This window comes from Dendrobates tinctorius, unplaced genomic scaffold (assembly GCF_039654945.1).
Source record: "Dendrobates tinctorius isolate UK_male_01 unplaced genomic scaffold, ASM3965494v1 ptg000004l, whole genome shotgun sequence".
Taxonomy (NCBI): Eukaryota; Metazoa; Chordata; class Amphibia; order Anura; family Dendrobatidae; genus Dendrobates; species Dendrobates tinctorius.
In genome coordinates, this window is record NW_027361672.1 from 17,939,577 (window position 1) to 17,961,299 (window position 21,723).

Genomic DNA, 21,723 nt, shown 5'->3' on the forward strand with positions numbered 1-21,723 from the left:
ACTTTGCCTTCATGAACGTTGCTTGGAGGGTTGTGACTCGTGGGAATAACGCCGCCCAATCAGTTAACCTGCTAGAGAGATCCTTCGTTGCTCCCAAGCATGACATCACACTCCCTAGGAGGAAGGTAATGCCACTGTGGCGACCGTACTCCTGGGGGCGACACAAGTACACTGATGCCCAGCCACTGCTCGATGAATCTGCTGGTACATTGACCCAGACCACTACATTCCCCTCGCACGCTACACGAACTGAATCTGACCCTGATGAAACTCAGGTTACCCTTCCCATATACAGTTCCATCTTACACGGTGACAAAGAGGAAGCTGCAGATGAAAGTGCAGGTTCGGCCCACCCGCCATCAGACACACCACCGTACTATCAGGGGCCCTGTGCCAGTGCCGTCGCCAACGAGTGGGCCCGCCCTGCTTGCTCAGGATCACAGCACTTGCAAGGTTGAAATACTGTGCAGTGAGATGGAAGATTGGGACGACGAGGAGTCCAGACTAGTACAGGGATTCCCTAGCGAGACTTATTTCATTGTTTTCAATGTTGAGACAGCAATTTTTGGGGAGCACTATAATCTGGAGAATGATAGATGGGGCCCACCATACACTGGAACATTCCAAAGGTGGACATCAGACCCTGGAGCAGCATTTACAGGGCCCATTATACACTAGAGCATTAGAAATGGGGCCCATTATGTTTGGAGCATTATTTGGGCCCATAAGACAGTGGAGCTTCATCCATGGGGACCAACATATACTGTAGCATTATGTGGAGCTCATCATATACTGTTTCAAACATTATATGGGACCAATGATTCTGTATGGAGAAATAGATGGGCCTCGTCATGAGATGTAAAAAATGAAGTATTTTTCATTGTACTATACCGCTATATTGTACTATACCGCTATTTCTCTGCCGTATCGGAGCATTATGAGTTGTGGTATGTGTTAAATTGGCGCTCTTTCGCCCAGGGCACATGAAAACCTGGAGCCAGCCCTACCCCCCCACAACTTTAGCCAAATAACCCCCATTTTTCAGTGCGTAACTAGTATTATGAAGTAAATTAAGGTTGACATGCTTAAGTAATAAGAATTGATGCTTTTGGCATTCAAATGTGCACTGTAGGTGTGTTTCCTGTCTTCCTCTCACTGCCGACTTTAATTCCCCATTGACTTACATTGGGTTTCGTGTTTTGGTCGGACCCCCGACTTTTCCCTATAGTCGGCCGATTTTGTTCGGGTTTTATGAAACGAAACTCGACCCTAAAAAACCAAAAGTCGCTCAACTCTACTTGTGATACATCACCCATTTCCTGCTTTTTATATTCTGGTCTAATCCAAACTGACTAAGTGAGATTTATTTTCTGACTGTGGAAATAAATACTGAGATTGACAACAATGACCCCTACACTGTGTACAGCTATACTCTTCAGATCCATTACCGTTTTACGGCTTTTTATATTCTGTTGTAATCCATACTGAGCCTGAGAGCGTCTGTGTCTGCCTCCTGAAATATCTACGGAGATTTAGAATGTTTAAACTATACTATATATACCTGCTATCTGATGATACTGTACACTTTTCTACTTTTTATATTCTTGTCTAATCCATACTGAGCCTGTGAGCGCCTCTGTGTGACTGATGGAATATATAGGGAGATTGACAATTATCCTTTGACTGTATAGAGCTGTACACTTATGATACAGTACCATATATCTGATGTTATTTTGGGTACATTTTCTCCAAAAATTTTGAAGTATGGTGGAAGAGGCCACAGACGTGGGCGTGGGGGGGCCAGCTGGTGCTGATGGTGGTGGTGCATCTTTTGGTAGTGGCAAAAGCACAATAGCAGCTAAGGCAGGAGGTGTTGAGCCTGCATCATGGTCTGGCTCTGGAAAGCCTGGAAGGCTACCTTTTCTGGGAGTAGGTTAACCACTTTTAAAGCCGGAGCATCAGGAACTGGTTTTGGCATACATTGCCGAAACAGACTCCAGCAAATATGCCCTCCTCTTCTGAAGTTTCAAAAAATGCAAGCACTGAGTCGTCAAGTGCTGGCTCCTGGTGAGGAAGAACCCCTTTCCTTGTGTCCTTCACCCCCACCAAAAGTGAATGATGCAGCAGGCCACACTTCACATTAGTCCATGTAGCTCTTTCTCACGTACCATGCCTGGGTTATCAAATCAAATCGTGAATTCCCCAGTCCAAGATGAATCTGACATGGAGTGTGGGTGGCCAGCCAGGGCAGTGTGGTTAATTGGTACCAGGCCGGTGTCTCAGAGGGATGTGTCACGTTGGTGGTGATGACCCATTCCTTGGCCCTGGGCGTCCATGCAAAGGGGTGAATAACGTTTATAGGTGAATGGTACGTGACGCCACCTGTGGTTTCTGATCAGATTGACCCACGCTGCAGTGTCGCTTCTCTAGGACAGATGTTGTGGTGCAGCTAAGATGTAGAAGCCCTGCACAGGTAGGGCCGTAGTTGCAGGGCAGATGAAAGAGTTGGTAGATGGTGTGCAGTGCAGGATATAGCAGAGCCGTGCGCCAGGCACAGGAGAAAGATGACAGACACAGTCATGCAGTTCCTTTACCTGTACTTGGTAAGTGCCGTCCAGGACCCAGAGTACAGATGGAGAAGGAGTTGGTCAGCCTGGAAGCAAATTTGGAATTCTCTCTCTGCAGAAAGGTAGTGTGGCCTCCGTTCTAGCGCTTTTCTGAGGTACTTGCAGTACTGAGTTCACTGAAGTTCCCCCTGTTGACTCTCTTTTGGAACTTTCTCATATTGCAGGCAGCCATAGCTTTTTCCTTCTGGCTCACTCATGTCGCTGCTGGGGCCTCCGTGCCTTAGTTGGGAACATAGCATTTACAGCTGCTACTTCCTCCGGTTTCTGCTGCAGGACCGTCAGTGTCCCTACAAACTCGGAGACCGGAATCCGGACCATGCTCTCCAGCTAGGAGTGAGCCTTAACTCTGCTCATCCTCCAGCTCCCCTTCTCACGGCCACACACTTCCCCTTCCCTTCACAGATTGCCCTAACTTACCTCCTCCCGACCACAGAGAGCAGCTCCTCAGCAGTCAGGTTCAGCGGTCTCCCTGCTGGCCTGGAGTGGGAACTGTGTTGTGTGTTGGTTTAACTGCTAGAGAGATCCTTCATTGCTCGCAAGCATGACATCACACTCCCTAGGAGGAAGGTAATGCCACTGTGGCAACCGTACTCCTGGGGGCGCCACAAGTGCACTGATGCCCAGCCACTGCTAGATGATTCTGCTGGAACATTAACCCAGACCACTACATTCCCCTCGTACTCTACACAGCCAGAATCTGACCCTGATGAAACTCAGGTTCCCCTTCCCACATACTATACCATCTTACACGGTGACAAAGAGGACGGTGCAGATGAAAGAGCAGGTTCCTTGAGCAGGTGGGGGGGCATACTCATGGGTGACTGCACTGGCACAGGGCCCCTCATAGTATGCAAAAGTGTCTCTGCCGGTGGGAGGGCCCTCCACCTGCCGTCAGACACACTGCCATACTATGAGGGGCCCTGTGCCAGTGCCGTTGCCTGCGAGTGGGCCCCCCTGCTTGCTCAGGATCACAGCACTTGCAAAGTTGAAATACTTACCTCTCCCTGCTCCACTGCCGTGACGTCTTCCGCGTTTCCTGACAGTGACGTTCTGGTCAGAGAGCGCGATGACATCACATCTGAACGCCCTCTGTCTAAACAGTCCAAGTGCAGTGAGATGGAAGATGGGGATGACGAGGAGTACAAACTAGTACTGGGATTCCCTCGTGAGGAGACTTATTTAATTGTTTTCAATGTTGGGACAGCAATTTTTGGGGAGCACTATACTCTGGAGAATGATATATGAGGCCCACCATACACTGGAGCATTCCAAAGGTGGACAGCAGACACTGGAGCAGCATTTACAGGGCCCATTATACACTGGAGCATTAGAAATGGGGCCCGTTATATATGGAGCATTATTTGGGCCCATAAGACAGTGGAGCTTCATCCATGGGGACCAACATATACTGTAGCATTATGTGGAGTTCATCATATATTGTATTGAACATTATATGGGACCAATGATTCTGTATGGAGAAATATATGGGCTTCATTACTCTATATAGCGCACTATGCAGTGGCCATAATACTGTATGGAGTAATATACTGTCCGTTTTTGGAGCTATTGGAGAATTTAAAATGGATATCAGTCATGAGATCATGGAATCATAGAATTGTAGAGTTGGAAGGGACCTCCTGAGCCATCTGGTCCAACCCCCTGCTCAAAGCAGGATTCACTAAATCATCCCAGTCAGATGTCTGTCCAGCCTCTGTTTGAAGACTTCCATTGAAGGAGAACTCACCACTTCTCATGGCAGCTTGTTCCACTCATTGACCACTCTAACTGTCAAAAAGTTTTTTCCAATATCTAATCTGTGTCTCCTCCCATTCAGTTTCATCCCATTGCTTCTAGTCTTTCCTTGTGCAAATGAGAATAAAGTTGATCCTTCTACAATGTGACAGCCCTTTAGATATTTGTAGACAGCTATTAAGTCTACTCTCAGTCTTCTCTTTTGCAAACTAAACATTCCCAAATCCTGCAACCTTTCCTCATAAGACAGGGTTTGCAGACCGGTCACCATTCTGGTCGCTCTTTTCTGAACTTGCTCCAGTTTGTTGATGTCTTTTTTAAAATGCGGTGCCCAAAACTGGACACAATATTCCAGATGAGGTCTGACCAAAGAGGAGTAGAGGGAAATAATGACTTCACGTGATCTAGACTGTATGCTTCTGTTAATACATCCTAGAATTGCATTTGCCTTTTTTGCTGCTGCATCACACTGTTGACTCATATTCAGTCTGTGATCTATTAGTATACCCAAGTCTTTTTCACATGTGCTGTTGCTTAGCCCTATTCCTCCCATTCTGTATATGCTTTTTTCATTTTTATTGCCCAGATGTAGTACTTTGCATTTTTCCCTGTTAAAAACCATTCTGTTAGTTGCTGCCCACTTCTCCAGTTTATTTATATCTTTTTGAATCCTCTCTCTCTCTTCTCTAGTATTAGCTATCCCTCCTAGCTTTGTGTCATCAGCAAATTTAATCAGTTTACCCTCAATTCCTTCATCTAAATCGTTGCTAAAGATGTTGAACAATACAGGGCCCAGGACAGAGCCCTGTGGTACCCCACTTGAGACATTCTTCCAACTGGATGTGCAGCCATTTACGACCACTCTTTGGGTCCGATCACTAAGCCAGTTATGAATCCACCTAACAGTTGCCTTGTCCATTCCATACTTAGTCATTTTTTCAATAAGGATTGTATGAGATACTTTGTCAAATGCTTTGCTGAAGTCAAGATATACTATATCTACAGCATGTCCTTGATCCACCCATCAGTGATTCCGTCATAGAATGAAATTAAGTTAGTCTGACATGACTTATTAGTTACAAACCCATGCTGACTCTGTTTAATCACTTAATTCTTATCCAGGTACTGACATACATGTTGTTTAATAATTTGTTCAAAGATCTTTCCTGGTATAGAAGTCAGACTCACCGGCCTATAGTTGCCTGGGTCCACCTTCTTCCCCTTTTTGAAGATAGGAACAACATTTGCTCTTCTCCAGTCTTCTGGGACTTCTCCTGTTCTCCAAGAATTTTCAAAGATTATGGAGAGGGGTTCAAAAATTTCTTCTGCTATCTCCTTCAGTACTCTGGGGTGTAATTCATCTGGACCTGGAGACTTGAATTCATTTAGGTTAGCTAAGTGTTTCCTCACTATCTTTCTGTTTATAGATATCCTGGATTCTTCTATTCCCTTAATAGGACAGTGAAGAACAGTTGATGCTACATTTCCTTTCTGAGAGAAAACAGATGCAAAATAGGAATTTAAAAGTTCGGCCTTCTCAACATCCTGTCTTACCATTTCATCATTTTCATCCTGTAAAAATACTATAGCATCTTTGACTTTTCTTTTACTTTTGACATATCCCCAAAATCCTTTATTATTGCTTTTGACATCTCTTGCAAGCCTCAATTCATTGTCAGCTTTAGATAATCTGATTTGTGCCCTGCAGGTTCTGCAGACAGCATTATATTCTTCTTTAGATATGCCTCCCTCTTTCCATTTTATAAACATTTTTTTCTTCCTTTTTAGCATGTGCTTAACTTCTGTGTTCATCCATGCTGGCTTCCTTAAATGCTTCCTATTCTTCCCTCTTTTTGGAATTGTTAACAATTGTGCTTTGAGAATTTCATTTTTCAAGATTTCCTATCCTTCCTGGACATTTTTGTCTTTAAGGATATTCAGCCATTGGATCCCTCCAATTCTCTTTCTGAATCCCTTAAAATCTGCCTTTCTGAAATCTAACCTTGACGTCTGAGTCTTCACAGGTCTTCCTCCTCTAGACGTCTGAGTCTTCACAGGTCTTCCTCCTCTAGTTATCCAAAATTCTAAAATAGCATGGTCGCTACTTCCTAGGGTCCCAGCCACTTTTACCTCCTCAACCATTTCCTCCCTGTTTATAAGGATTAGATCCAAGGTAACAGTTCCCCTTGTTTTCTACCCTACCTTTTGGAAGATAAAGTTGTCAGCAAGAGAGGATAAGAATTTCCTTGACCTGTTAGTTTTGCCTGAGAGAGATTCCCAGCAAATGTCTGGATAGTTGAAATCTCCCATGACAACTATGTCATATTTTTTGGAGAACTTGGCCATTTGATGCATAAAGAGTTCATCCATATCTTCAGCTTGCACAGGCGGCCTGTAGTAAATGCCTACAATGGTGTCCTTTCCATTGTTCTGTCCTTGTATTCTTACCCAAACAGTTTCCACAGAACTCCCAGTCTCTGAAGCTTCAATCTCTGTGCAGATATACACGTTTCTAACATACAATGCGACACCTCCTCCTTGTTTATCAAGTCTGTTTCTTGCAAATAAGTTGTATCCTTCTAGTCTTGTATTCCAATCATGTGTATTGTCCCACCAAGTTTCAGTGATTCCAATGACATCATATTTCTTTTCCTGAGTTAGTAGTTCCAATTCTCCTTGTTTGTTGCCCATGCTTTGTGCATTAGTATAGAAACATTTTAGTTTGTGATTGGTTTCTCTTTCTCCAATATTTTTATTAATTAGATTCTTTTGTCTTTGTTCTTCCTTTCCACTTCTAATAGCAGAATTCTCAATAGCATTTGCCAGGTGTGTGACTTTTTCTGGTCTTTTGCTTCCCTTCCCATGTTGTTCTAGTTTAAAGCTCTCCTTACAAGTGTAGCAAGGCGACTTCCAAATACATGTTTTCCAGTCTTCGCAAGGTGCACCCCATCTCTAGAAAGTAGTCCATCGTAAAGGTAATTCACTCCGTGATCCATAAATCCAAATCGTTGCTGACGGCACCATCGACGTAGCCAGTTGTTCACCTGCAGAATCTTATTCCACCTCCTTGTTCCATGGCCATCCACTGGGAGGATAGAAGAGAAGACCACCTGCGCTCCCAGTTCTTTCACTTTCTTGCCTAAGTCTTCAAAGTCTCTGCAGATGGTTTCCAGGTCGTTTCTTGCGGTGTCATTTGTCCCCACATGTAGTAGCAGGAATGGGTAGTCATCTGTACGTCTGAAGAGTCCTGATATCCTGTCAGACACATCTTTAATTTTTGCACCTGGAAGACAGCACATTTCTCTTGAAGTTATATCCGGTCTGCAGATAGCGGCCTCTGTTCCTCTCAACAGGGAATCCCCCATGACCACCACTCTCCGCTTCTTCTTCACAACAGTTTTCTTTCTCCATCCAGGAGGACTCTGAAGGTGTACAAGGTTGCTGTTTGTGGGCAAAGTCTTATCCTGATGTATTTCTTCATCGTTTTCCTGCGTGAGAGCCTGGTACTGGTTCCTGAGAAGTATGGGTGCTGGCTGCCTCCTGATCCTCCTGCTTCTCTGGGTCACATGTCTCCATTCCTCTGTTTCTTCAGGTGCACTTCGAATGTCTTCTCTTTCTGTAACATAAAGAGATAATTCTGCTCTGTCTAAGAACTCTTGACCTTCCTTAATGATCTTCAACGTAGCTAACCTCTCTTCGATATTTTGCAACTTTTCCTCCAACAGGGACACAAGCTTGCATTTGTGGCATGTGAAGTTTGGCTTTTCCACTGGTAAGTCTGTGAACATGTAGCAAGAAGTGCAGCTCACCAAATGGCTCCTGGCCTCTTCCATATTGAGATTTCTTAAAAACGATGAAAGATGAGCCAAAATTTGAGCGCCGATAGGCGCGCGGTTTTCCGATTTCCTCTTTTCAGCTGCAACGGCCAAAACCCAGTGATCGTTGAGCTCGCGGAGACTCTTCACTTATCCCAGAAGGCACTGGGAATATGCAAATGATCTCCTCAAGACTCTTCCCCTGGTTTTCCGATTTCCTCTTTTCAGCTGCAACGGCCAAAACCCAGTGATCGTTGAGCTCACGGAGACTCTTCACTTATCCCAGAAGGCACTCAGAATATGCAAAAGATCTCCTCAAGACTCTTCCCCTGGTTTTCCGATTTCCTCTTTTCAGCTGCAACGGCCAAAACCCAGTGATCGTTGAGCTCGCGGAGACTCTTCACTTATCCCAGAAGGCACTGGGAATATGCAAATGATCTCCTCAAGACTCTTCCCCTGGTTTTCCGATTTCCTCTTTTCAGCTGCAACGGCCAAAACCCAGTGATCGCTGAGTTCGCGGAGACTCTTCATTTATCCCAGAAGGCACTGGGAAAATGCAAATGATCTCCTCAAGACTCTTCCCCTGGTTTTCTTTTACTTTTGACATATCCCCAAAATCCTTTATTATTGCTTTTGACATCTCTTGCAAGCCTCAATTCATTGTCAGCTTTAGATAATCTGATTTGTGCCCTGCAGGTTCTGCAGACAGCATTATATTCTTCTTTAGATATGCTTCCCTCTTTCCATTTTGTAAACATTTTTTTCTTTCTTTTTAGCATGTGCTTAAGTTCTGTGTTCATCCATCCTGGCTTCCTTAAATGCTTCCTATTCTTCCCTCTTTTTGGAATTGTTAACAATTGTGCTTTGAGAATTTATGTAAGAAATGAAGTATTTTTCATTGTACTATACCGCTATTTCTCTGCCGTATCAGAGGATCATAAATTGTGGCATGTGTTAAAGGAGCCCAGTGACACTCTTTGGCCCAGGGCCCACGAAAATCGGGATCCAGCCCTACAGCCCTCTACTTTAGCCAAATAACCCCCAGTTTTCAATGCATAACTATTATTATAAAGTAAACTACGGTTGACAAGCTTAAGTAATAAGAACTGATGTTTTTGGCATTAAAATGGGCACTGTAGGTGTGCTTCCTGTCCTCCACTCAATGCCGACCTTGGTTCCCCATTGACTTGCATTGGGTTTCGTGTTTCAGTCGGCCTTCGACTTTTCACGATAATCGGCCGATTGCGTTCGACCCGACTTTTGAGAAAGTCAGGTTTCATGAAACCCGACTCGACCCGAAAAAGGCAAAGTCGCTCATCCCTACTCACAGCACATCTAGATACATTACCAGAGGGGTCTAGTTTCAAAATCAAGTCACTTGTGAGGGTTTCAACTGTTTAGACATATCAGGGGCACTTCAAATGCAACATGACATCAGCATATCATTCCCTCAAAATCTCTCTTCCAAATTATCACTCCTTCCTTTTTGAGCCCTGCCGTGCTCCCAAACAGTAGTTTTTCACCATATATGGGGTATCTGCCTACTCAGGAAAAGTTGTACAACAAATTTTGGAGTCCATTTTCTCCTGATACCTTGTGAAAATAAAAAATTGGGGGCTAAATTAACATTTTTTTTATGGCAAAAATGTGATTTTTTTAATTTTTATAGTTCTATATTATTAACTTCTGTAAAACACCAGGGGATTCAAGGTGCTCAGCACACATCTAAATAAGTTCTCTAAGGATCTAGTAATCTAGTATCCAAAACAGTGTCACTGTTATGGGATTTCTACTGTTTAGGCACATCACAAAACCAATAAAAAAATCGAGTTAAGCACACAATATTGTAAAATAACAATTGTAAAGACAACCTTTATTGTAATAAAAAATTACATAAATATGGCTAAAAACACACACATTTATATAGGGCATGTGACATTAGTAAAAATACATAGGTCCAGGGCATATAAAAGTAACAAACATTACCATGAAAAGGCACATAGAGCACATGAAGTCATCCAAACAGTAGTTTTCCTCCACATGTTGGCTATCATCACACTTAGGAAAAATTGTCCAACAAATCATATGGTGTAATTTCTCTAAATTTGGGGCTAAAAAACATTTTTGTGGAAAAAATGTGTATTTTTTTATTTTCGCGGTTCAATGTTTTAAACTTCTTTGAACCACTTGTGGGTTCAAGGTGCTCACCACAAATCTAGATAAGTTCCCTGAGTGGTCAATTTTCAAAATCGTGCCACTTGTGGGGTGTTTCCACTGTTTAGGCACATCAGTGGCACTTCAAATGAGGCATGGCGTCCGCTAATTATACCAGCAATGGAATAATTAGTTAATAATAATGGTTTTGTACATTTTGTGAGAAAAATTAGAAATCGATGATCAACTTCTAACCATTCTAACTTCCTATCAAAAAAGGGCATACAATTTTCTAATTTTTCAACATTTTCACCTAATTTCCTTTTTTATTCAATATCCAAGAAGTATCATTTCTCCTTGCGGAGATTGAATATGCTAAGCATGCTGAGATGAGGGGACTTAAAGCCGCAATGCTCCTTTGGGAAATATGCAAAATGATCTCTTCAGAGAGGAAGAGAACTCTAGTTCTCTTCCTCTCTGAAGAGACAATTTGCTTTTTTATTCACAAATGAATGCAAGTGATATAGCAGAAGTTTTACCACTATCATGAAGTAAATATGTCACGAAAAAGCATTCTTAGAATCAATGGGATCCGTTGAAGTGTTCCAGAGTTATTACCACATAAAGTGACAATGGTCAGAATTGTTAAATTTGGCTTTGGTAATGAAGATGAAAAGGGGCTTGGGGGGTGAAGGGGTTAAAATTTGCTTATATAAAATCCTCTCTGTTATCAAGAATGGAAGGATTTTTAATTCAGTTTACTGCTCATTACCGAGGCTACCAGTAATCTTAGAATGGACATTATCCTAGGACTGCCTGCTTGTAAGCTGTTTGCTATACTACTTGAAAGTGCTGCTGTGCTCTGACTTGCATCATTGGATCCAGCAAGCTACAGTGTCCTATCCCTACTTCCATGCTGCAGAGGTAACTCTAAGGCCGGTGTCACATCGATGCGAGAGCATCAGATACAATATTCTAATGAGTCTTGGCTTCTGCTTTGCTGCCAGCGGGAGCGTCATGCTACTATGCTCTGATCCTCTCGCATGACAGGATTGAAGCACAGCTGCGGAGGAGATGGAGAAAGTAATTTCTCCATCTCCTCTGCTGCCGGTGTCGCGTGAATCGCATTGCACTTGGGTGATATCTGAGTGCAGTGCGATGTTTCACTCGCACCCATACACTTGTATGGGTGCTGTGAGCCAAGTTTTGCTGCCAATTGCAGCTTGCTGCGATTGTTCTGTGATGCCAAATAGGCATGAGAAAATATTTGCAAATCTGAGCTGCCCCACAATATAACACTAGGCCGAGTGCTACATGATTTTTTATCGCATAGCACTCGGCTGTGTTATACGGTAATGTGACTCCCGCCTTACTCTGATAGTAGCATCAGAGAGTGCACAGTTCAGTCCAATGGCGTGGCGTGACACTGGTCTGAGCTGTCAATCTTCAGAAGTGCACCACCCTCTTTGCAAACAAGAAGCCAAAAGGCAGGGGAGCTGTGTGATCCTGAAGACAAAAGGATTGCCACACTCCTTTAAGGAAAGCCAATCTACCCAATAAACGACATATTATCTAATTCTACAGATCTTACATGGCGACTTATCCACGGAGAAATTGGAGTTTTTCTTTGTAAATACATTTTAATGCATCTGCTTGAAAGTCGCAGAATTCTTTTGATTTTTCGCTACTTTACATGCACTGGCAAACATACTGTTTAGACTGGAGACTATTCTATTTAATGGCAATTTTGCCAAAAACAAATCTGTCTCGTTGTTTACGTGTGGAAACGCTAAAAGATGTAAGCCGATCCCATCTCATACATACATGGAACATGGTCTTTCTGTTCTTTCCAAACCACCAATTAAAAGTACTAATGACATTCTGCAGGACCCATACACAGCAGGAAGGGCACTGATCTCATTTTCCTTTTCCATTATACGAATTAACATCTTCTTATATCTCGGCTAGAGTGGCTAATTCATTGGACATGACATCAAAGCACGGAGGTCAAAATACTTTGCCCAATTTATGACACGTCAGGAGACATCTGGACGACAGCAAAAAAAAAACGAAGGCAGCCTTTTACTGTAACTCAGTTACACGTATTTAAATCCTTCACCAACCCTCTGGTGGTTTCTCTAACGCGCTGACAGAATAAAAGATCTGTAAAACACAAATCTTCCTCTAACAGGAATAACACACATCTAATAAGATGATCATTTTAGCTGCATTTTTCATCCTCATGAGAGATGTCTGTTTACCCAGAAGGTTATTATGAAAGGTTTTATTTTAAATGTCTCCAAGCATCATTTGTAACGATTTTCTCTTGCATCGTAATTATATTACACCATCTAAGCATTTTAATATGAAAGGAAATCACTCCCCCATATACCACTTTAATCAATGGAAAACAGATTTATTTTTATCCGCATGACTTTTATGAAGTGTAATTTGATAGTCACAATGCTAAGGTTAAACACACTGATGAAATACTTGTAAGAAAATGTCCCTTGTCCATCCGTGATTTACTAAGTAGCCATTGACACTGATAAAAGCCCTTAGTGGGAGCATTCATTTTCTTCAATCTGTGTAGTCTATACAGAAGTGGGCCAATGTCAGGCTATTTGAATTGATGCAGTGTCAAAAAACTCACATTTGCTCTAGATGAATTATAATCCATGGCTCAGGGGTCCAAGGGGAGTAGAATTACTTATTCTTACATTTATATAGAAAATTTAATTTGCTTAATTCATCTCTGCTGAAACACAACCAATTTGAATTGCCCCAAAGCATCTAAAATGAAAACGCATTGAGAATATTTTCTATTAAAGGGAATCTGTTACTAGGCTTTGGCTGTGTCAAATTGTCTGACTCCACCTACTTTGATAAGCAGCTCACTGTCTATAGGCAATGTACATAGAGAGCTGTGGTGTGGGTGGGGTTAGCTTTCTCAGCTCTGCTACATGCTATAACTAAAAACTCTGATTGTGTCAGAAATGTTGCAGCCAGTAAACTATGTGATACATCACTGGAATCTGGGTCACTTTTCCTGCTTTATGCCGCACTCAGATGAGGTAGCAAAAATCTGCTGACATATTCTCTTTAAGACCCATACTTCCTCATGGTAATATACAACAAAACCTTGTACTGTAAATTCTGATCATGTAGATTTAGGGTATTTACACAAATTATTTTTGAAAGCTGTCAAAAATGAAGCGCTTATTCAAGCAGTAACTGCTTCAGGAAATACTTGTGTTTTTTCTTGTCCAGAAGCATTTTTGTTAACAATTAGTGATTCCTAAAGTGTGTTGTTAATATGTCCTTAATTTTTTTTTTACAAAAAATGTTTTAATCATCTTTTGACCAACTTTTTAAAAGAAAAAATTTGAGGGGCAAATTACTAATTTTTTTAACCCATAAATGTATGTGGACATGACACTATTGGATTTTCCAAGAAAATATACTTAAAAAAGCAATGTTTTTCCTGAAGGTCCTGAAGCTTTTTTTTTTTTTTTTTTTACCTTTTTTTCTGACATCTTTTACAGCTGCCATTTTCTTTTTTAACTGTATATACTATATTAATAACTAGCTGAAGTGCCCGGCATTGCCTGGGCATATTAATCAACTGTGGTTAGTTATAACAAATTATAATGATTATATTGCACATAAAAACATTTCACATCATATATTCAACACTACAGATTTGCAACACAAATTAACTAAACGATTACCCAAGTATTGACAGTATTTTATTTTCAACTCATTCAAGAGCCTTTTGATAAACAACATTTGTATCTGTGCATCTAACCCTATCCTGTGTGATAATGTCTGCTGAGCTGTGTACCTAATCCTCTCCTGTGTCATACTTTCTGCTGAGCTGTGTATCTAATCCTGTCCTGTGTGATACTCTCTGCTGAGCCGTGTGTCTAATCCTATCCTGTGTGATACTGACTGCTGAGCCGTGTACCTAATCCTATCATGTGTGATACTGACTGCTGAGCTGTGTATCTAATCCTATCCTGTGTGATACTGACTGCTGAGCCATATATCTAACCCTATCCTGTGTGATACAGTCTGCTGAGCCATGTGTCTAATCCTCTCCGGTGTGATACTGACTACTGAGCTGTGTATCTAATCCTATCCTGTGTGATACTGACTTCTGAGCTGTGTATCTAATCCTATCCTGTGTGATACTGACTTCTGAGCTGTGTATCTTATCCTATCCTGTGTGATACTGACTGCTGAGCCGTGTATCTAATCCTATCATGTGTGATACTGACTGCTGAGCCGTGTACCTAATCCTATCCTCTGTGATACTGTCTGCTGAGCCATGTAACTAATCCTATCCTGTGTGATACTGACTGCTGAGCCGTGTATCTAATCCTATCCTGTGTGATACTGACTGCTGAGCCGTGTATCAAATCCTATCATGTGTGATACTGACTGCTGAGCTGTGTATCTAATCCTATCCTGTGTGATACTGACTGCTGAGCCATGTGTATAATCCTCTCCTGTGTGATACTGACTGCTGAGCTGTGTATCTAATCCTATCCTGTGTGATACTGACTGTTGAGCAGCGTATCTAATCCGATCCTCTGTGATACTGTCTGCTGAGCCGTGTATCTAATCCTATACTGTGTGATACTGACTGCTGAGCCGTGTACCTAATCCTATCATGTGTGATACTGACTGCTGAGCTGTGTATCTAATCCTATCCTGTGTGATACTAACTGCTGAGCCATGTGTCTAATCCTCTCCGGTGTGATACTGACTGCTGAGCTGTGTATCTAATCCTATCCTGTGTGATACTGACTGCTGAGCCGTGTATCTAATCCTATCCTGTATGATACTGGGCTCCCCCTGCAGTCTGTGTCAGAGGGTGGTCTGTGCTGTCACGGTAATAAATTGTGTTATTTCCAGCTTTACAGAAGGACGATAACACCATAGAAATGGCAAGAATAATAGGCAAAATTGTTTGGTGATTTGGAACGTGCGGGGTTAAAATTTTGCCTCACAACTATGACGCTCTTGGGGTCCAGACGTGTGACTGTGCAAAATTTTATGGCTGTAGCTGCGACGGTGCAGATGCCAATCCCGGACATACACACATACATACATACACTTTTTCCCAATTACGTACATAGGGACAAAATTGTTTGGTGAATTGGAACGTGCGGGGTTAAAATTTTACCTCACAACATAGCCTATGTTGCTCTCGGGGTCCAGACGTGTGACTGCAAAATTTTGTGGCTGTAGTTGTGACGGTGCAGATGCCAATCCCGGACATACACACATACATACTGTACATACATACCCACACCCAGCTTAATATATTAGATTAGTGACTTCCAAGCGAAAGTCACCAGAATAATGGTCAGATCAGTTCTTGTAATTGCTTTTGCGACTGTGGAAGCCTGAAACAATAAAAAAAAGTTCTAAAAGACTAAATCACATGCACTGCAAAATTTGACATTGCTGTATATGTGCATTCTCACTAGTCTTCCCTTCTTTTGAGGTCCATGCCGTCAGACTCTACACCCCCTTCTCCATGCGAATGGCGGTAGTGTATCGTCCTCTCGGCCCCTCCCATCAGTTCCTGGATCATTTTGCCACTTGGCTTCCACATTTTCTCTCCTGTGACATCCCTACCCTCATCATGGGAGATTTCAACATCCCCATTGCTCTTCCCCTCTCCCCATCTGCTACTCACCTTTTATCTCTAACCTCCTCATTTGGCCTTTCGCAGTTTACTAATTCTCCAACGCATGAAGATGGAAACTTCCTCGACTTGGTCTTCTCTCGGCTTTGTGCAGTGGATGATTTTGCAAACTCCCCTCTCCCGCTCTCTGACCACAATCTTCTTTCATTCTCTATCAAGAACTGCCAGGCTGCTCAGGTCACCCCCACTGTCCAGTCTTATAGAAACATACAGGCCATTAACACCCAGAAAGTTATGAAGAACTTGCAGTCTTCATTGGCCCCTATCTCCTCCCTCTCATGTCCTGATTCTGCATTGAAGCATTACAATGAAACACTTCAAAGTGCCTGGGATGAATTTGCATCCCCTATAAATAGAACACCACAACGCAGACGGCGACAACCCTGGCACACGGTCCAAACACGTTTCCTGCAGCGGTGCTCCATGTGCGCCGAACGTCTGTGGAGAAAATCCAATCTACACGAAGATTTCATCCATTTTAAGTTTATGCTTAGAACATACAACACTGCCCTTCACCTCTCCAAACAAGCCTATTTCAACACCCTCATCACCTCACTGTCCAATAACCAGAAACGTCACTTTGACACTTTTCATTCTCTACCCAACCCAAGAGTACAGGCCCCAACCACGGAGCTCCGAGCTGACGATCTGGTCAATTACTTCAAAGAAAAAATTGACCAGATTCGACAGGAAATTATCTCCCAATCACCTCATACCATGCACTGTCCTCCCTCCCCCACTGCATCTAGCTCACTCTCTGATTTTGAACCAGTCACAGAAGAAGAAGTAAGCAGGCTCCTTGCATCTTCTCGCCCAACCACTTGCACCAGTGACCCATTTCCGTCACATCTCCTCCAGTCCCTTTCCCCTGCTGTCACCCCTCACCTAACTAAAATATTTAACCTCTCTCTCTCTTCTGGTATTTTTCCCTCCTCATTTAAGCATGCCATCATACATCCACTACTTAAAAAACCATCCCTCGACCAAAATTGTGCCGCTAACTATAGACCTGCCTCTAATCTTCCCTTCATCTCTAAACTCCTGGAACGCCTGGTCCACTCCCGTCTTATCCGCTATTTCTCAGAAAACTCTGTTCTCGACCCTCTCCAATCCGGTTTCCGCTCTTTACACTCCACTGAAACTGCCCTCACTAAAGTCTCTAATGATCTGCTAACAGCTAAATCAAATGGTCATTACTCTATGCTAATTCTCTTGAATCTCTCTGCAGCATTCGACACTGGATCATCAGCTCCTCCTCACTATGCTCCGTTCCATTGGCCTCAAGGACACCGTTCTCTCATGGTTCTCCTCCTATCTCTCCGACCGCTCCTTTACTGTATCTTTTGCCGGTTCCTCCTCCTCTCACCTTCCCCTTACTGTTGGGGTCCCTCTAGGATCGGTTCTAGGCCCCCTCCTCTTCTCCTTGTACACTGCGCCTATTGGTCAAACAATCAGTAGATTTGGTTTCCAGTACCATCTCTATGCTGATGACACCCAATTATACGCTTCTTCTCCTGACATCACGCCAGCCTTTCTAGAAAACACCGGCGATTGTATAAATGCTGTGTCTAATATCATGTCCTCACTATACCAGAAACTGAACCTGTCAAAGATTGAACTCCTGGTGTTTCCTCCCTCTACTAATGTACCTATACCCGACATTGCCATTTCTGTGTGTGGTTCCACTATTACTCCCCAGCAACAGGCCCGCTGTCTTGGGGTCACACTTGATTCCGAGCTTTCCTTTGCCCCCACATTCGATCACTGGCTCGCTCTTGTCATCTGCACCTCAAAAACATTTCTAGAATTCGACCTTTTCTTACTTTTGACTCTGCAAAAACTCTTACTGTTTCTCTTATTCATTCTCGCCTCGACTATTGTAACTCTCTTCTAATCAGTCTCCCTCTTACCAAACTCTCCCCTCTCCAATCTGTCTTGAATGCTGCAGCCAGGATCATATTCCTCACCACTCGTTACACCGATGCCTCTACCTTGTCGAGAAAATAGGGGGGGAAGCCAGCACTGCTTAAGGTTAGAACTCATAAATTGGAGTGCATATGCACATAATGTCTAGCTGTATTCAAAAATGAGATATTTAGCAAAAAAATTTGATTAATTCAATTGAGCCACCCCACCGCGCCAAGGCAATCTCATATGGGGGGTCCTACTCTATATATTTTTAATAAATGCTGTGCCATTACGGCCTCCTAAATACATTTAGAGCATGACCACATCAAGTGCAATCTGTACCTGAACATTACTGGATCGCTCCCATGAAGCCAGATGAAGCAAGTGCAGATGAAGGCCAACCAGGTCTGAACACAGACATATCAGGAATGGCCTCCACACATTGCCTGACCAGCAAACATAGATGAAGGGCGATGTTGGTCCAGACACAGGTGCACAATTAAATAAAGCTTGGGGCAGGGTGGGGCTGCCGTGTGTGTGCACAGCAGCCTAATCCATCACAATGAACACAGAAAAATTATGGCGGACATAACCAAGCGTGCACGGCAACAGTGGTGGTGAGCCACAAACCAACAACAAGAAAATAGGGGGGGAAGCCAGCACTGCTTAAGGTTAGAACTCATAAATTGGAGTGCATATGCACATAATGTCTAGCTGTATTCAAAAATGAGATATTTAGCAAAAAAATTGATCAATTCAATTGAGCCACCCCGCCGCACCAAGGCAATCTCATATGGGGGGTCCTACTCTATATATTTTTAATAAATGCTGTGCCATTACGGCCTCCTAAATACATTTAGAGCATGACCACATCAAGTGCAATCTGTACCTGAACATTACTGGATCGCTCCCATGAAGCCAGATGAAGCAAGTGCAGATGAAGGCCAACCAGGTCTGAACACAGACATATCAGGAATGGCCTCCACACATTGCCTGACCAGCAAACATAGATGAAGGGCGATGTTGGTCCAGACACAGGTGCACAATTAAATAAAGCTTGGGGCAGGGTGGGGCTGCCGTGTGTGTGCACAGCAGCCTAATCCATCACAATGAACACAGAAAAATTATGGCGGACATAACCAAGCGTGCACGGCAACAGTGGTGGTGAGCCACAAACCAACAACAAGAAAATAGGGGGGGAAGCCAGCACTGCTTAAGGTTAGAACTCATAAATTGGAGTGCATATGCACATAATGTCTAGCTGTATTCAAAAATGAGATATTTAGCAAAAAAATTGATCAATTCAATTGAGCCACCCCGCCGCGCCAAGGCAATCTCATATGGGGGGTCCTACTCTATATATTTTTAATAAATGCTGTGCCATTACGGCCTCCTAAATACATTTAGAGCATGACCACATCAAGTGCAATCTGTACCTGAACATTACTGGATCGCTCCCATGAAGCCAGATGAAGCAAGTGCAGATGAAGGCCAACCAGGTCTGAACACAGACATATCAGGAATGGCCTCCACACATTGCCTGACCAGCAAACATAGATGAAGGGCGATGTTGGTCCAGACACAGGTGCACAATTAAATAAAGCTTGGGGCAGGGTGGGGCTGCCGTGTGTGTGCACAGCAGCCTAATCCATCACAATGAACACAGAAAAATTATGGCGGACATAACCAAGCGTGCACGGCAACAGTGGTGGTGAGCCACAAACCAACAACAAGAAAATAGGGGGGGAAGCCAGCACTGCTTAAGGTTAGAACTCATAAATTGGAGTGCATATGCACATAATGTCTAGCTGTATTCAAAAATGAGATATTTAGCCAAAAATTTGATCAATTCAATTGAGCCACCCCGCCGCGCCAAGGCAATCTCATATGGGGGGTCCTACTCTATATATTTTTAATAAATGCTGTGCCATTACGGCCTCCTAAATACATTTAGAGCATGACCACATCAAGTGCAATCTGTACCTGAACATTACTGGATCGCTCCCATGAAGCCAGATGAAGCAAGTGCAGATGAAGGCCAACCAGGTCTGAACACAGACATATCAGGAATGGCCTCCACACATTGCCTGACCAGCAAACATAGATGAAGGGCGATGTTGGTCCAGACACAGGTGCACAATTAAATAAAGCTTGGGGCAGGGTGGGGCTGCCGTGAGTGTGCACAGCAGCCTAATCCATCACAATGAACACAGAAAAATTATGGCGGACATAACCAAGCGTGCACGGCAACAGTGGTGGTGAGCCACAAACCAACAACAAGAAAATAGGGGGGGAAGCCAGCACTGCTTAAGGTTAGAACTCATAAATTGGAGTGCATATGCACATAATGTCTAGCTGTATTCAAAAATGAGATATTTAGCAAAAAAATTGATCAATTCAATTGAGCCACCCCGCCACGCCAAGGCAATCTCATATGGGGGGTCCTACTCTATATATTTTTAATAAATGCTGTGCCATTACGGCCTCCTAAATACATTTAGAGCATGACCACATCAAGTGCAATCTGTACCTGAACATTACTGGATCGCTCCCATGAAGCCAGATGAATCAAGTGCAAGTGCACAGTATTTATTAAAAATATATAGAGTAGGACCCCCCATATGAGATTGCCTTGGCGCGGCGGGGTGGCTCAATTGAATTGATCAATTTTTTTGCTAAATATCTCATTTTTGAATACAGCTAGACATTATGTGCATATGCACTCCAATTTATGCGTTCTAACCTTAAGCAGTGCTGGCTTCCCCCCCTATTTTCTTGTTGTTGGTTTGTGGCTCACCACCACTGTTGCCGTGCACGCTTGGTTATGTCCGCCATAATTTTTCTGTGTTCATTGTGATGGATTAGGCTGCTGTGCACACACACGGCAGCCCCACCCTGCCCCAAGCTTTATTTAATTGTGCACCTGTGTCTGGACCAACATCGCCCTTCATCTATGTTTGCTGGTCAGGCAATGTGTGGAGGCCATTCCTGATATGTCTGTGTTCAGACCTGGTTGGCCTTCATCTGCACTTGCTTCATCTGGCTTCATGGGAGCGATCCAGTAATGTTCAGGTACAGATTGCACTTGATGTGGTCATGCCCTAAATGTATTTAGGAGGCCGTAATGGCACAGTATTTATTAAAAATATATAGAGTAGGACCCCCCATATGAGATTGCCTTGGCGCGGCGGGGTGGCTCAATTGAATTGATCAATTTTTTTGCTAAATATCTCATTTTTGAATACAGCTAGACATTATGTGCATATGCACTCCAATTTATGCGTTCTAACCTTAAGCAGTGCTGGCTTCCCCCCCTATTTTCTTGTTGTTGGTTTGTGGCTCACCACCACTGTTGCCGTGCACGCTTGGTTATGTCCGCCATAATTTTTCTGTGTTCATTGTGATGGATTAGGCTGCTGTGCACACACACGGCAGCCCCACCCTGCCCCAAGCTTTATTTAATTGTGCACCTGTGTCTGGACCAACATCGCCCTTCATCTATGTTTGCTGGTCAGGCAATGTGTGGAGGCCATTCCTGATATGTCTGTGTTCAGACCTGGTTGGCCTTCATCTGCACTTGCTTCATGGGAGCGATCCAGTAATGTTCAGGTACAGATTGCACTTGATGTGGTCATGCTCTAAATGTATTTAGGAGGCCGTAATGGCACAGTATTTATTAAAAATATATAGAGTAGGACCCCCCATATGAGATTGCCTTGGCACGGCGGGGTGGCTCAATTGAATTGAT